This window comes from Periplaneta americana, chromosome 9 (genome assembly GCF_040183065.1).
Source record: "Periplaneta americana isolate PAMFEO1 chromosome 9, P.americana_PAMFEO1_priV1, whole genome shotgun sequence".
In the NCBI taxonomy this organism is placed as follows: domain Eukaryota; kingdom Metazoa; phylum Arthropoda; class Insecta; order Blattodea; family Blattidae; genus Periplaneta; species Periplaneta americana.
Window position 1 is genome coordinate 143,158,190 of NC_091125.1, and position 18,431 is coordinate 143,176,620.

Consider the following 18,431-nt stretch of genomic DNA (forward strand, 5'->3'; position numbering starts at 1 on the left):
ATTTTCTATCATACTGGTTGAATGGAAGAGAAGGCCGAATGGCCTTAACTCTGCCAGTTAAAATAAAGCATTATTATTATTATTATTATTATTATTATTATTATTATTAATTTTAATCTACTCGATTATTCGATTAAATATTTTTGATCGATTAATCTTACAACAGAAATTAATCGATTAATCGATCATATTGATCAATTAAATCCCATAACATTACTTTTAAGTTCTATTGGTTATCGAATTCTGCGCCTTTTGTGAATATCCTCAGTTAATTTATATTTGAGAAGAAAAATTCGCTCCTGCGCCGGGGATCGAACCCGGGTCCTTGGTTCTACGTACTAAGCGCTCTGACCACTGAGCTACGCAGAATTCAATCCACAGTACCGGATCGAATCTTCCTCCTTCGGTGTCAACATTACAGAGATTATTCTGTAGGACAAATTAATAAATCCATAATATTCTCATAGCTAGCAGTGCATCATAACTCGGCCAACAAGTCACTCAACTGAGTGCGCTCCTAGTATAATGGCAGTTGACACTAGACATTTACGTCAACATATATGCCTAATTTGGAGTCAGGCCACGAAGGGAAACACTGAAGAAGGAAGGTTCGATCCGGTGCTGTAGATTGAATTCGGCGTAGCTCAGTGGTCAGAGCACTTGGTACGTAGAACCAAGGACCCGGGCTCGATCCCCGGCGCCGGAGCGAATTTTTCTCCTCAAATTTTAATTGTCAACATTACAGAGATTATTCTGTAGGACAAATTAATAAATCCATAATATTCTCAGTTAATTTTCTTAATTAAAATTATTCGTTTGTTGGAGAACCCTTCCACTCTGCAGCCAGCCTTAGCTATGATGTGAATATGAAAATAAATTTAAAACAAAACGTTAAATTTGATAGAATTGTCAGTGACGCCACACATCCATGGTGGAAGCCATCAGGGAACAAAAGATTTGCTCCATGTGCATGTCTATGCAGAAAACTTTACAGTCTATTCGATAGCACAGCATGAACGTAATGATCGCATGTTGCAACAAGGGAAATCCATGTAATAAAACAATAACAAGTGCGGCGTATCGCTACTTAGTGTCTACACGGGTGGATAAACATATTTGGTTGCAATGTTTGCACAATGACGCAACATCTATAAACCGACAGGTAAGAACTTGTCTTGAAAACGTTACCGGATAAACTTTTCCGTATAAATATGTCTGATAAGGTAAAAATTAAAATTCGTTTGCGATCTACGAAGATAATATATTGCAATAAATGTGTTGTTATAGACATTAATTCATTTATAATTAACGAATGCACTATCTTACCTAGCTATATTTTATTGATGAGTGGTTTAAGTTGGCAATTGCTGGTTTCTTCTTCGTTCTTATCCGTATCCTCATGTTCATTTTCTTCTTTCTGGCTTTATTCATTTTCCTTTGTCCAATGCATATTTATTAATTGTTTTACCCTTTCGTTACTTCACTCTTCGCTTTCTGCTTTCATCGTATTTTCCTCTTTTCTTCATATTCTCTTTCATCCTCCTGTCTTCATCCCTCTCTTCTTCTATTGTCCCTTTCTTATTCTCCACTTCATCTCCCTTGTCCATCTCGTCTTCATCTTCATCCTATATCTTTTCCAACTCTTCTTCCGTGTCAATTCTGTTCTATTCTTCCCATTTCTCACTTTTCTGCCCTCTCTCTCCCACCTTCTCCCCGTGGCCCTCTCCCTTCCTCTCTCCGTGGCCTTCTCCCTCCCTCCCTCCCTCCCTCCCGCTAGCCATGGCTCTCTCTCTCCCTCTCACCGTGGCCTTCTCTCTCCTTCTTGCTGTGACCCTCTCCCTTCCTCCCTCTCTCCGTGGCCCTCTCCTTTCCTCCCTTTCTCCGTGGCCCTCTCTCTCTCGCAGTGTTCCTCTCTCTCCGTCCCTCTCTCCGTGGCCCTCTCCCTCTCGCAGTGTTCCTCTCTCTCCGTCCCTCTATCCGTAGCCCTCTACCTCCCTCTCTCCGTGACCTCCCTCCCTCTCTCTGTGGCCCTCTCTCTCCGTCCCTGTCTCCGTGGCCCTCTCCCTCTCGCAGTGTTCCTCTCTCTCCGTGGCCCTCTCCCTCTCGCAGTGTTCCTCTCTCTCCGTCCCTCTCTCCGTGGCCCTCTCCCTCTCGCAGTGTTCCTCTCTCTCCGTCCCTCTCTCCGTGGCCCTCTACCTCCCTCTCTCCGTGACCTCCCTCCCTCTCTCTGTGGCCCTCTCTCTCCGTCCCTCTCTCCGTGGCCCTCTCCCTCTCGCAGTGTTCCTCTCTCTCCGTCCCTCTATCCGTAGCCCTCTACCTCCCTCTCTCCGTGACCTCCCTCCCTCTCTCTGTGGCCCTCTCTCTCCGTCCCTCTCTCCGTGGCCCTCTCCCTCTCGCAGTGTTCCTCTCTCTCCGTCCCTCTATCCGTAGCCCTCTACCTCCCTCTCTCCGTGACTTCCCTCCCTCTCTCCGTGGCCCTATCCCTCCCTCTCTCCGTGGCCCTCTCCCTCCCTCTCTCCGTGGCCCTCTCCCTCTCACAGTGTTCCTCTCTCTCCGTCCCTCTCTCCGTGGTCCTCTCCCTCTCGCAGTGTTCCTCTCTCTCCGTCCCTCTCTCCGTGGCCCTCTCCCTCTCGCAGTGTTCCTCTCTCTCCGTCTCTCTCTCCGTGGTCCTCTCCCTCTCGCAGTGTTCCTCTCTCTCTCCGTCCCTCTCTCCGTGGCCCTCTCCCTCTCGCAGTGTTCCTCTCTCTCCGTCCCTCTCTCCGTGGTCCTCTCCCTCTCGCAGTGTTCCTCTCTCTCCGTCCCCCTCTCCGTGGCCCTCTCCCTCTCGCAGGGTTCCTCTCTCTCCGTCCCTCTATCCGTGGCCCTCTACCTCCCTCTCTCCGTGACCTCCCTCCCTCTCTCTGTGGCCCTCTCCCTCTCGCAGTGTTCCTCTCTCTCCGTCCCTCTATCCGTGACACTCTCCCTCCCTCTCTCCGTGACCTCCCTCCCTCTCTCCGTGGCCCTCTCCCTCTCGCAGTGTTCCTCTCTCTCCGTCCCTCTCTCCGTGGTCCTCTCCCTCTCGCAGTGTTCATCTCTCTCCGTCCCTCTCTCCGTGGCCCTCTCCCTCTCGCAGTGTTCCTCTCTCTCCGCCCCTCTCTCCGTGGCCCTCTCCCTCTCGCAGTGTTCCTCTCTCTCCGCCCCTCTCTCCGTGGTCCTCTCCCTCTCGCAGTGTTCCTCTCTCTCCGTCCCTCTCTTCGTGGTCCTCTCCCTCTCGCAGTGTTCCTCTCTCTCCGTCCCTCTCTCCGTGGCCCTCTCCCTCTCGCAGTGTTCCTCTCTCTCCGTCCCTCTATCCGTGGCCCTCTAGCTCCCTCTCTCCGTGGTCCTCTTCCTCTCGTAGTGCCTCTTCCTCCCTCTCTCCATGGCCCTCTCCCTCTCGCCGTGTCCCTCTCCCTCCCTCTCACCGTGGCGTTCTCCCTCTTACCTTGGACTTCTCCCTCTCACTGTGGGCTTCTCCCTCTCGCCGTGTCCCTCTCCCTCCCTCTCACCGTGGCGTTCTCCCTCTTACCTTGGACTTATCCCTCTCACTGTGGGCTTCTCCCTCTCGCCGTGTCTGGATTTTAAGTTCCTAATTATGCCAGGTGAAGAATACAATGCGTGCATTTCTGTGTTGTGTAACTTTCTCCATTCTCCTGTAACTTCATCCCGCTTAGCCCCAAATATTTTCCTAAGCAACTTATTCTCAAACACCCTTAACCTATATTCCTCTCTCAGAGTGAGAGTCCAAGTTTCACAACCATACAGAAGAACAGGTAATATAACTGTTTTATAAATTCTAACTTTCAGATTTTTGGACAGCAGACTGGATGATAAGAGCTTCTCAACTGAATAATAACACGCATTTCCCATATTTATTATGCGTTTAATTTCCTCCCGAGTGTCATTTATATTTGTTACTGTTGCTCCAAGATGTTTGAATTTTTCCACCTCTTCGAAGGATAAATCTCCTATATATATATATATATATATATATATATATATATATATATATATATATATATATACATGCATACATAGGAATAATAAAGTAATAGTATTCGCTTGTTTGCTGTTTTAGTTCAGTTCACCAGGAGCTCTCTCTCAATGCAAGTGAAGTTACAATATGGTGAGAAACGTCTCCGTTAATTATTACAGTTAAAAACTGGACGCACGAAAGTCTTAATTCTGTAGTAGAGATCATTATAGACAATTACAGCCTGCCACCTTGTACCCTTTCATTCTCTTGCGTTAATAATACGTTTCTAGCACGTTTAATAACTATTATTTAGGTTCTATTTCTCATTGCTACGTTGACAAGTTTAATTCAATGTTTTGTGCGGTGTTTTAATGTCTGCATGCAATGCGATTAAAACAGCGATTCCTAACTTTTTAGTATCATGCCTTTTTCAATACTTTCCAAATTATCTCGCGTCTGTCTTTATAGCCGTCAAGGAAATTAAAAATTACCATTTCTAGCTCAAAATCCAGTGGACACGAGATTTATTTCCGGTAGACACTTAACTCCTTCCCTTTTTCTTGTGTTTGTCCTGACTTGCATTAAGCGGTTTTACTTCCACACTCATCACATGAGGGGGGAATCTCTAATTTGTGGATGTCTAACGTTCATATGAAATCTGAACGAGCTCTTCAGCAATGTAGGCTATCTCCCCAATGAAGAATTTTAATGCTAAATAATACTTACTTACTTACAAATGGCTTTTAAGGAACCCGAAGGTTCATTGCCGCCCTCACATAAGCCCGCCATCGGTCCCTATCCTGTGCAAGATTAATCCAGTCTCTATCATCATATCCCACCTCCCTCAAATCCATTTTAATATTATCCTCCCATCTACGTCTCGGCCTCCCTAAAGGTATTTTTCCCTCCGGTCTCCCAACTAACACTCTATATGTATTTCTGGATTCGCGCATACGTGCTACATGCCCTGTCCATCTCAAACGTCTAGATTTAATGTTCCTAATTATGTCAGGTGAAGAATACAATGCATGCAGTTCTGTGTTGTGTAACTTTCTCCATTCTCCTGTAACTTCATCCCGCTTAGCCCCCAATATTTTCCTAAGCACCTTATTCTCAAACACCCTTAACCTATGTTCCTCTCCAGAGTGAGAGTCCAAGTTTCACAACCATATAGAAGAACCGGTAATATAACTGTTTTATAAATTCTAACTTTTAAATTTTTGGGCAGCAGACTGGATGATAAGAGCTTCTCAACCGAATAATAACACGCATTTCCCGTATTTATTCTGCGTTTAATTTCCTCCCGAGTGTCATTTATATTTGTTACTGTTGCTCCAAGATATTTGAATTTTCCCACCCGTTCGAAGGATAAATCTCCAATTTTTATATTTCCATTTCGTACAATATTCTGGTCACGAGACATAATCATATACTTTGTCTTTTCGGGATTTACTTCCAAACCGATCGCTTTACTTGCTGCTAAATAATACTAGTAGTAATAATAATAATAATAATAATAGTAATAATAATAATAATAATAATAATAATTTATTTTATTTTACCTGGCAGAGTTAAAGTCTTGAGGCATTCTCTTCCACTCAACCAGGTCGACAAACACATAGCCTAGGTAATATTGACTGCAGGAGAGTTCGAAGACGGCCCGTAGAGGAATCTGTGGAGCGGGGGGGCCTTAGGGCATGTACATCATTCTATTTCGTGTAGTACAGTGGGCCCCTCCAAGCGGCGTACGTGCGAAGACAGTCCTCAACTTTAAACAATGCATGAGTTAACAAATGGAAAAAAAAGCCAAAACAGAAAAACCTATATACAAAATACTTATTATCAATCCCAACTGACTTAAAGTTGATAAGGCAATAATCTTCTTTCAATCATACTCAAAATTAGCCCCGTACCCCTCCTCTCAAGGAGAACTAATAGACAAGACATAACTTAAAAAGGAAATAAAATAAAATTGTCCCATTCTTACTTCATTGTTGAAAGTTCTTCTTGTGGAGCCATGAAAGTAGCTACCTCTCTCTCTCTCTCTCTCTCTCTCTCTCTCTCTCTCTCGTACGATGGAGGGACCCAAAAGAGGAGGCTTATTGTGCGTACCACTCCTACTCTGTGTATAAATGGGGAGCAGAACGGCTACGCTCTTGTACAAGTACAGCACGCCGCACAGTGAACTTAACCCAGGCTATGGTATGAATGTTGATGATAAGGCGAAATGAGTCCAAGGTCCAAAGCCGAAATTTACCCAGCAATTCTGCGGGCCCTCTCTTTCCACGGTCAGACGTGCTTAACAGTTACTCCACAGCGATGGACAAGTAGCTACTTAAAATTTTTAGTGTTATTTTTTTTAAAACAATCTCCGAAATTTCAAACAGTAACATCTGAAAATTTATTTCTGTTTACCTATTTTCTACCTGACATAATTAGGAACATTAAATCCAGACGTTTGAGATGGGCAGGGCATGTAGCACGTATGGACGAATCCAGAAATGCATATAGAGTGTTTATTTGGGAGGCTGGAGGGAAAAAGACCTTTGGGGAGGCAGAGACGTAGATTAGAAGATAATATTAAAATGGATTTGAGTGAGGTGGGATATGATGATAGAGACTGAATTAATCTTGCTCAGGATAGGGACCGATGGCGGGCTTATGTGAGGGCGTCAATGAACCTCCGGGTTCCTTAAAAGCCAGTAAGTAAGTAAGTTACCTATTTTCTTGGGAAATTTTCTGTCAAAATCTTCTGTCTTACTATTTCTTCGCCATTAAAGAACTTTACTTTATTTTCTAAATAAATATTTCCATGTCACATCCATGGAGCAGTCTGATTCGAATACCACCTTTTGTAAATCACTTGATTATAAAAGTGACATTATATAATCCTCTTTAGTAAATCCATGTGTTCCTAAATTATGAAGTATATATATATATATATATATATATATATAATTTAACATTTTTCTGAAGGTTCCGGTTTAGAAATAACTGTTCTGAAGTCTCCTAACATATTTTTCGGAATATTAATTAATACAGCCTTATCTACTACATGTATCATGGAGTAGGCTTCTTTTCAAAATAATGTCGTATGTATACGAATAGAAATGCATTAGCTTATTTGCCATAATAGCCTACTTGTGCGTTTATTTGTTCGTGACGTTGTGTATACGGCAGCTATAATTTTCCCACTTGTTAACTGATGTTCGAAGTATTGTGTTACGTGACGTTGTTCAGTTGGATAAAACTTTAGATTCTCTCTGCCGTTAACTCGTTATTAAATGGGAACGTTAGATTCTTCTTTCGAGCGTATGACACTGAGCAGCGAAAGCGCAGTTTTAACCAGGAAATGTATATCTTGAATTTGTTTCATTATTAGTGCAATTTCATAAATTATGTTGCTTGAGCTTTTTTAATTGTCAGTTCACTTTTCAGCAATAATTTTGTATTTAGAACTTTTGAATTGTTACTGCAGTTTTCAGAAAATATGCATCTTGAACTTTTTTTCATTGTCAGTGCAGTTTTCGGAAACTGTGTAGCATGAACTTTCTTCAACGGTCTTGAAGTTTTCAGAAAACGTGTAGCTTGAACTTTTTCATTGTTACTGCAGTTTTCAGAAAATGTGCAGGTTGAGTTTTTTTTTTCATTTTCAGTGTAGTTTTCATAAATTGTGTAGTTTGAACTTTTTTCAGTGGTAGTTCTCAGAAACTGTGTAAGAATTAACTTTCTTCAATTCTCTTGCAGTTTTCAGAAAATGTTCAGCTTGAACTTTTTTCATTGTCAGTACAGTTTTCGGAATCTGTGTAGCATGAACTTCCTTTAATGGTCTTGAAGTTTTCAGAAAACGTGTAGCTTGAACTTTGTCATTGTTACTGCAGTTTTTAGAAAATGTGCAGCTTGAGTTTTTTCATTGTCAGTGCAGTTTTAAAAAATTGTGTAGTTTGAACTTTTTCACTATTAGAGCAGTTTTAAGAAAATGTGCACCTTGAACTTTTTTCATTGCTAATTCTCGGAAACTGTGTCAGCATGAACTTTCTTCAGTGTTCTTGAAATTTTCAGAAAATGTGTGGCTTGAACTTTTTTTTATTGTTAGTGCGGTTTTCATAAAATGTGCAGCTTGAACTTTTTCATTGTCAGTGCAGTCTTCAGAAGTTGTGTAGCTTGAATTTTTTAATTGTTACTGTAGTTTTCACAATGTGCAACTTGAAGTTTTTTCATTGTCAGTGCAGTTTTCGGAATCTGTGTAGCATGACTTCCTTCAATGTTCTTGCGGTTTCCAGAAAACGTGTAGTTTGAACTTTGTCATTGTCAGTGCAGTTTTCAGAAATTATGCAGTTTGAACTTTTTCATTATTAGTACAGTTTCAAGAAAATGTGCACCTTGAACTTTTTTCATTGCCAGTTCTCGGAAACTGTCTAAGAATGAACTTTCTTCAATGTTCTTGCAACTTTAAAAAAAGTGTGTAGCTTGAACTTTTTTTCATTGTCGGTGTATTTCCAGAAACTGTCTAGCTAGAACTTTTTCATCGTCAGTGCAGTTTTCAGAAAATGTGTAGCTTGAATTTTTTTCGTTGTCAATGCAGTTTTCAGAAATTTTGTAGTTTGAACTTTTTCATTATTAGTGCAGTTTTAAGAAAATGTGCACCTTGATCTTTTTTTCATTGCCAGTTCTCGGAAACTGTAAGCATGAACTTTCTTCAATGGTCTTACAATTTTCAGAAAATGTGTAGCTTGAATTTTTTTTATTCTTAGTATACAGTTTTCAGAAAATATGTAGCGTGAACTCTTTTTTTATTCTTAGTATACAGTTTTCAGAAAATGTGTAGCTTGAACTTTTTTCCATTGTTAGTACAGTTTTCAGAAAATGTGCAGCTTAAACTTTTTCATTGCAAGTAAAGTTTTCAGAAATTGTATAATATAAACTATCTTCAGTGTTATTGAAGTTTTCATAAAATGTGCAACTTTAACATTTTTCATTGCTAGTACAGTTCTCAGAAATTGTGCAGCTTGAACTTTTCATTTTTTGAACAGTTTTTAGAAAATGCGTAGCTTGAACTTTTTTCATCGTTATTGCTGTATACAAAAAATGTGCAGCTTGAACTTTTTTCATTATTACTGCAGTTTCTAGAAATGTGCAGCTTGAACTTTTTTCATTATTACTGCAGTTTCTAGAAATGTGCAGCTTGAACTTTTTTCATTATTACTGCAGTTTCTAGAAATGTGCAGCTTGAACTTTTTTCATTATTACTGCAGTTTCTAGAAATGTGCAGCTTGAACTTTTTTCATTATTACTGCAGTTTCTAGAAATGTGCAGCTTGAACTTTTTTCATTATTACTGCAGTTTCTAGAAATGTGCAGCTTGAACTTTTTTCATTATTACTGCAGTTTCTAGAAATGTGCAGCTTGAACTTTTTTCATTATTACTGCAGTTTCTAGAAATGTGCAGCTTGAACTTTTTTCATTATTACTGCAGTTTCTAGAAATGTGCAGCTTGAACTTTTTTCATTGTTAACATATTTTATACGAACTATCTCACTTCCGAGGTTTGTTCTTTCTTCGTCTTCAGGAAAACAAACATGTTATGATGGAAGTCGTTACAAATGGTAGAAATCCACGTTCTTCCTGCCTAAAGAATATGTTCGTGAGTTCGAATTTTATTTAAGATATTAATGCTTATTTATTGTCGATGAGATATCTTTGTCATAGTGAAAATCCGGCTTCATGCCGACCTCATGTCATAAGAAATGAATCGTGTATTCATACTGTCCTAGAAACGGATTTCAACCAGGTATCTTGAAGAGCCGAAAGCGTCTTGAAGTACTAACTGCAGAGCTATGATTGTTTACGCTCCCATTTAAAGTGAACTCTAAGGCCACACTTTTTGTAGTTGTGCTAAGTAGGCACACGGTAGAACTACTTGACTTAATATCAAGACGACGTCTCTTTACGTAATAAAATACAAATTACCATATTTACAAGGTGAGTTTAAAGAGTATGGAGCCCTTCTTGTGGCTTTCCTGTTTTTAATTTTATGAAAAGAAAAAAAAAACTCTATATATAAAATATACAGCGGGAGGAATAAAAGGAATATTTTGAAGAACATGTTTTCTAAAACCTTATTTTTCATTTACAACAAATTCCACAATTTGGGACATCTGGCCAAAATCTACGGCTGACCACTAGGATCCAGAATACAAAGCAGAGGTTAAATGAAAAATACAATATGATTGTGGAGACAATATGGAACAATGATAAATTTAAAAATAAAGTACAATTTGATTTCGGAGAAACATGAGATGGAAATACATTGACGAGTAATGAAATGAAGTGAAAAAAAATACATAGTATTATACAAGTGATTGTGTAAAATGGATACTGAATCTCTCAATACCATTAGACAAATTTTGTTAATGTCCTCATTAGAAAATTTAAGGGAAAGGAGAATGGTTTGGTTAACTTAAATGAAGTTCCCCTAGCGCCAAAAAGAAGAGTGTGCAAGAATATATTCTTTTTGGTGACACAGTGTACTTTTTTTTTAATTCTTCAGATCTCAAAGCATACAAAATCGTATTTTCCAGCTCTTGAAAAGCCAAGCCAAAGTACCACAACAGTATGTGCGGCCGTCAAAACAAGAAAGTAAATACTTAGCCCAAAGACTCGGACTGAAATTGTATCTACTGTGTGTACTGAAAGAAAAAACTTCAACGCTATTGAAAAATTTACGATTCTTCATTCTTGATTACACTCTATTAACACTTACACCTCACTGATAAACTGTTAGAGATAAGACATTAAGTTATAGCAATCTATTTGCTAACAGACATTTAATAAATATTAATATCAATATATCACATATTTCAAGAGTCTGATGTTACATCCTTCTTCCGAGGAGATCTTAAATTGTAATAATAAGTAATTGCATTGTTAGTTTAAGAAACATTAAGGAGTTAGGTATAGCTTACAGCAGTAAAATTTTTGAAAATATTCAACATTTTTTTTCTCATTACTGAATCTTGTATAATAATGAAAATTGGTATGTGTAAAACACTGTCATTCTGCTATATGAAAAAAAAAATATATTTTTACGATTTAAAAAAAACTTTATATATATATATATATATATATATATTTTTTTTTTTTTTCAAAATTCAAAATGATGCCAGTTACTGTGCAGTGATGAAGCGTTTCCCTCATAACTTACAAACTTATTAACTTTTTCATGTTCTCTCTCTTATATTTTATTGCTGAAACTCATGTTTACAATATTATGCTCTTTCAACTACATTCCTTAATCAATAATATATTTTTTTTATTTTGTGTTAGAAGGAAATACTGATATTTGACGACTTTTTAAAATGAATTTATTTTTTATCAAGCAATCTATCAAAGATAGAGAAGTGATCTTGCATCATATGCGTAAATAGACACAAAAAAATTTAATCACAGAATGTTGGATAGTTTTTTAGTTATATGGGAAACGTTTCATCACTGCACAGTGAATTGAATTTTTTTTTTCGTTGTTGGTAACTCTATAACATCTACTTGATGCTTTATGGTTGTGCTAACAGATGGAGTTACTTGTCAACAATGTGACGCTGAAACGTGTATTCAGGTTACTGCCCAGCGACAGTCCTGATGTTTTTTTTTATATTTGTGATGATTGGTTAATTAATATTAACCAGCACACTCACATTCATACAAATTTCCAGACTCTAGACACCCAGGGAATTTTTCTTCTTCAAGAAAAATTCACCGAGAGCCGAGCCCGGGAATCGAACCTCGGACCTCCTGATCTGGAAGCCAGCATGCTGACCAACAGACCACGGAGGCAGACATTTGTTGGGGGGGGGGGAACTAAATCATTTTTAATCGTAATTTTTTTTTCGTATAATAGAACGTATGGCGGCCGGGTAGCTCAGTTGGTAGAGCAGCTGGCTACGGAGTGGAAGGTCCGGGGTTCGATCCCAGGTGGTGACAGGATTTTTCCTCGTTGCCAAACTTTCAGAACGGCCCCGAGGTTCATTCAGCCTCCTATAAAATTGAGTACCGGGTCTTTCCCGGGGGTAAAAGGCGGTCAGAGCGTGGTACCGACCACACCACCTCATTCTAGTGCCGAGGTCATGGAAAGCATGGGGCTCTACCTCTATGCCCCCCAAGTGCCTCCATGGCATGTTACGGGGATATCTTTACCTTTACCTTTTATAATAGAACGTATAGCAGAAGGACAGTGTTCTACACATACTAATTTTCATTATTATACAAAATACAGTAGCCTAATGCAGGAAAAAATGTTGAATATTTCCAAAATTTTACTGTTGTAAGCTGTACCTAATCCCTTAAGATACATAGCTACCTATGAGTCCAAAACAGAACGCCGAAAATAGGTTAAAATGTGTGGGCATGAAGTGCCCGCCCTTGGTCCAACATTGAACGGATGAAGGTATGGATCTGCTATAGAGTTAATTAATTTCAATAAGGGCCGTCCCACAGCCCTCCCCCTCCAGCAACCGCGAACTGCTGAAGACGGTTGTATCGTTAAGAGTGCGTAGGCCCGTGTTAGGTATACCACGTTAATGAAGCACACAGAGGCACCGTTGTGCCAAATTGGTGGCGTGCCTTTCACCGCGGTTGCTATTGAGAACTTAATGGACCATCACATAATCACGTGTTCACTTTCTCCTTGAGGATGTGTCCCTGTCCTAGGACAGGGCAGAGTCATAACATCCCAAGGCTGTGTTTGTTATGATGCATAGCACGTGAGATTTTATGAGCGGTGGAATTCTTTTCCTTTCCTGGTCTAGGAAATGCATCTTCCTCTTCGATCTTTGGAGTCGCTCCAACTTACACGCGTTTCCCTTTTCATTTGTTTATTATTAGCGAAGCTCGGAACTTGGGGACTTGTGTATCGTGTGCATGAGTAATGTTACAGGTACAACGTACACGAAGTCCACTACAAGTGCTCAATATTTACTAAGAAAGTGGTCACATCCAATGACAGGAAGACGGACTAGGAAATGTGTTATGTCGAAGCCAATGACATTCAGAGAATTACAGGTAAACGGTCGGTTTGAGGAATTAGAAAATACGTGTTAGTCGAATTGGTATATAGACGTTTGAAAACACAGGGACATCATTTTATTTTTACTAACATTTTTAATATTAACTTGCCTATACCTTTGGATCAACGCCGTTTGCTACCCCCTTCCACGACTGGAGTACGATGATACTGGCGTAATATACAAACAAATCACTTTACTAGGTACAGGAGGGAAGAAAAGTATATTTGGCTCGGAAACATGACGGCCTCTCTTCTTGGAATTGGTAATCCCTCATAAACCCCCATCCTCTACTCAACCCCTAGCCGCGTGGCAGAAATACAATAGATCCCAGCATTGCCAAATATAGCAGTCATTGCCTCTACCTGTTGGGTTTCACCCATTCTCAGTGTCTTTGTCGACGTGTTGTTTTATACCGTTGTGCGCCTCAATATGTCTAATTTATTCCGGCCATGATTAATGAGTGTTGGAGCAGATGATCAGCAGCCAGACCTCCTGATACACCTGAAGATTCAGGACCATCACGACAAAAACAACAAATAACACCGTCGAAGAAAACAGAATATCTTATTTGCAGAGGAGCGTAGCTAAGAAAACAAAGTGTTAAAATTGTTTCTAACGTTAGAAATTCTATCCATAAAGTAATCGAAAGTTCAGGCAGTTTAATAAGTATAAATCTTAATCACTTAACATCGGACGCAACCGGCGGAGTTGGATATATGGGCATAGAAATTAAGAATTACGGTTCACCAACTAAAGAGAAAATAAACAAATTAAAACAGAATTCGGTAAGATAGACGATTTTATACGTGATTTACTTCGCCGAACAGTATGTGAACTGTACGCGAAAGAGATATCGCCAACAGCGACACCGTCCTTAGCAACCTAAATAATGACATTATTCACAGCAGTGCTTAAAAGTTTTCTGACTTACAGCAGTGAATTAAATGTTTTTAAATCACTCTACATGACAACCAACATATTAGCAATAGTAAAATGAATATATATGAACTTCTTCGCCAACAACACAGTACAAAGAAAAGCCCTACAATTTAAAATTAAATTTACATACCAGTAATGAATAAAATATTGTATAGCATACTAGAGTAAACAGATTTTATGCATTCGTGGAAATTATCACCCAAGGCGAAGCTGATAAAATCTAACTTTACTCTTTTGTACTATAAATTCTATAACTATTCAATGATCACAGTTTCAGAAAATTTTACCAGCGCAACATTCTTAATTAAGTATAAAATTCTGGAACTTCAATAACATGAGAATTTAACACTTATTGTAGAAGTCTGCATTTTTTTGTTTATTTAGGCAAAACATGTTAGTGAAAATATAAATATAAAGTGTTTTTAAAATAAGTTTGCTCATTTTTATACCAATTTTGCTTTAGTAATTATAAATTAAGATATATTAAGGTATATTTACAAGGTATATTTCTGAAAATCGCGGTTTCACGGAACACAGTTTGAAAAACGTCCGCAAATCACAATGACTTCAAGAATTGGCAACTCGGCTAAGGGTTTATCCCTTGCGCGTGCCTGCAGTTAACTGGTGAAGGGGATGAGGGAAGGTCGTCATGTTTTCGTGCGAAGTATAGTTCATCCATTTACGTAAACTAGGAAATATTGCGCTTTTAAGTTTCATCATTTCCATTAGGTTTTTGTTTAATCAAAATACAGTACAGTATTAACAATGAGTGTTTTTATTCACAAACTGAGCTGTTCATGTGAACGTATTCATTATTCAGTGTATATTATACTGTCTACAGCACATTAGCGTAGGCCTACAATATAGAGAATGAAGTTAAATTGAAAAATAATCATAACATGGATATTTAAACGCATATTTAAAATGTTGGCTGTTCATTTCGATACAGGCTTCAGTTCTAATGTGCATATTATCGCACTATAGACTATTGTACTTAATTCTAATTACCAGTTTCGTCCTTCGTACTAGTAACTCATGTTGAAATTATTCTGTACCTACTCTATAAAAGAGTACCTTACGTACTGTAAATTCAATCTTCACTTCTGCCCGATCCGAAAAGATAAAATTACTCAGACATACTATGTACTGTCCGTTCAAGTGGTTATGTCGTAGGGTCGTAGAAAGGGAGGAAATCACGTGACAGTTAATTACTTTTATTTTAGTTATTTTAAACAGTTGTATAATATTACGTAGACGTTCAATTCCTAACAGAAATTAATGTTCTCAGAAAAGAGCTAAGACAGCCCAGCCACTAGCTGGCGAATAAAAGCTGGTTGGGGGGAAACCGGGATACGACGTAGGCAAATGGACGACAGTACCTGTGCGAAAATGATTCAATATTGAAAGCTTTTTCGTCACTGGAAAACGCGAACATATTTTTGGAACGTACTGTTTACTATGACCGTAAGGCTACTATGACTGTATATGCGGTCTTGGATCTGTGTGGAGGACGGTTTAATTTCATTAGTAGAAGGAGTGGGAGTGAAGTACATTAAAAAAATCAGGTACAATAAAAATTGAAGTAAAATAAAATGATGTCCCTGTAGATTGTTTAAATTTTAAGTACAGAATTTCGTGGAGGAATTCGGAGGAGATACATTATTTTCTTCGAATGGAGAGTTTATAATTTGTAAGTTGTGTCACACAGCTTACCTGCGGCAATCTCTCAGGATGGTCCTCTCAAAATCAAAACATTTAAGGAAAGGTTGAGAAGATTAGACTGAAAATGTAATTGTAGGGCACTGTAATTATCTAAGTTGTGTCATGTAATTAATTAAGTTGATATGTAATTAAGATATGTAATTTAGTTTATATGTAAATAAATTAAGGTGATATGTAATTAATTAAGATGATATGTAATTAAGGTGATATGTAATTACTTAAATTGGTAATAGTTGGGTGAAATAGAAGTACTTATAAGTTAGGTTTACGTTTGTTTATTGTAGGCGTTATTATAGAATAGTTTTTATTTATAATCCTAGGTTTATTGCATAGATGCAATAAATGGATCTATTTATTTATAGTTAGAAATATATTTTAGGTTTATTTTTTTTCTATTATTGCTGTAATTATTGTATAACTGTAATGGTATTATTGTATATTATTATTATTATTATTATTATTATTATTATTATTATTATTATATATCACTACCACCGGATGTATACCCAATTGTAGTGTTAATAAATACATACATACATACATACATACATACATACATACATACATACATACATACATACATACATACATACATACATACATACATATATATATATATATATACATACATGGCTGGAAACGGGCATTCATTGAAAGACATTGTAGTCCCTTAAAGTGGTGGAAGATTTGCCCATAGTCATGGATCAAGTCATAGAGGGACCTGCGTTAATTGTGACACACAATTTGAAAACTATTTTCTAGAAGAATTTAGGATGTACGCATACTTATCTTTCTCAGATATGAGATCAGATAGCTACTGCTGAAAATCGAACATAATACAGTGACATGACGTGGAAGTAAGTTTTTCTCGTTTCAAATCATGTCTAACAGGCGAAGAAGTTATGGGTTCGAAAATCTTCGAATGTACGTAGTCATACACTGTAATAAAATGTACAGAGCAGAACAGTAAATTTGATATATTGCTCATGTTTATTTTATTATTTATATGCTATAAAATTACGTGTTTCAACCTACCATAATACTATCAAAATGTTGTTCTAGCCAGAAACCACTTTCCTAACAGACCTGGCAGTACCTTCGAGCTGGAAGCGGGAGTTTGTTGTCAATTAAGTCCGGTCGCTTAGCCACGTGCAAATACACAAGTCCCCAAGTTCCGAGTTTTGATTATTAGCTAAGGAGCTGATTCTTATGGAAAAATTAATTAATTAATTAATTTCATTTCCCTTTTTTGTTCATTCCCTACGTTTCTCTTTTGCAGCCTTTCCTGTCTAATTTCAATTTTGTTTTCACTCAGTGTGTTAGTTATATTTTGTCCAATGAGGCAGTCCCGTTATTGGGAAAGCTGAAAGAGTGTCTTTCTAAAAAATTAAAGTAGTAAACTAATACTATTAATATTCGAATAGTAGAAATGTAGCAGCAGCAGTAGCAGTAGCAGCAGCAGCAGCAGGAAACGACGCTCTGAACTGCAGGGGTTACTTAGCGCTCCAATGCAACGTGAACTAAGAATGGTACAATAATTTTCTTGTTGGCTTTTGTCAGGAACAGTTACGTTACGTCCAATGAACATACAAAAAAGAGACTCAGAAGTTTATATTTCTGCCAGAAGAAGCAATTATTGCCTTCGACTGTGCCCGAAACACCGAAGGTTCCATCATAAAAGGGGAAAGGTAATATTAGGGAACAGATTTTTATGTGCTAAAAATATAAATTATTAATTTTATGTGGTAAAAAGTACAAAAATAATTGCCGAAACACTAAAAATATTTAGCCATAGTTTCAAGTGCCTCTTCTGTTATATAACAGAGGTAACTTGTACTACTCACCGATAACAGCTAAACATTAGTTGCTGGTAGTTTCATTAGAGTTACAGCATATAACAAATGTCACCTCTAAATTCTCGAATTTAATTGCTTGTCAATTGTCCCTGAACAATGTCTTATAGTGTGAAAATGTTCGTTTCGCGTTACAGAACACCAGCCTTGTATTAAAGAGCGGAAGGTCACAAATACTGACACCGTCAATTTCACTTACAGTTGCACCCTCCAAAACTAGAGCAATTTTGTATATTAGTGTATATTCACTGTTTTTTTATAGTTTAAAATGTGTTATTAAGCACTCGTACTTTTGAACCTGGTACTGAGTTCAAGATTTTTTCAGCAGAATGCACCTCTCTAATAAATATTTCTGTTTTTTATTGCATCATACAATAGATCTAGATTTGAGGATATGAACTCCAAATAATTTTTTAAACAATCGTATTTCAGTAAATCTTGAATTAGCATATCTTAATCGACGATGCATCATTTCTGTCCAATGCCTTTACAACAGACGCGAAACTTTAAAAATACTTGGCAGAGCATGTTGCGGCATTTAACCATATATCCCAGTGTGTTACTACGACTGAAGGAGATAGAGGAACTTCGGGAATTTTCTATTTTAAGCGTAAGTCATTCATTCATTCATTTATAGTGTTCTGCTCAAGGGCAGGTCTTTCACTGCAAACCCAGCATTATCCAGTCATTCCTATTTTCTGCCTTCCTCTTTGCTTCCTCATATGATCCATACATCTTAATGTCGTCAATCATCTGATATCTTCTTCTGCCCCGAACTCTTTTCCCGTTCACCATTCCTTCCACTGCATCCTTCACTAGGCAGTTTTTTCTCAACCAGTGACCCAGCCAATTTCTTTTCCTCTTC

General features: G+C 38.1%; 1 protein-coding gene across 2 annotated transcripts in view; it reads left to right on the forward strand.

The window, feature by feature from the left end:
• LOC138706585 (arylsulfatase B) overlaps positions 1-18,431 on the forward strand; it is a 115,087-nt gene that overhangs the window by 17,513 nt on the left and 79,143 nt on the right. The gene's annotated exons all lie outside the window — the stretch shown is intronic.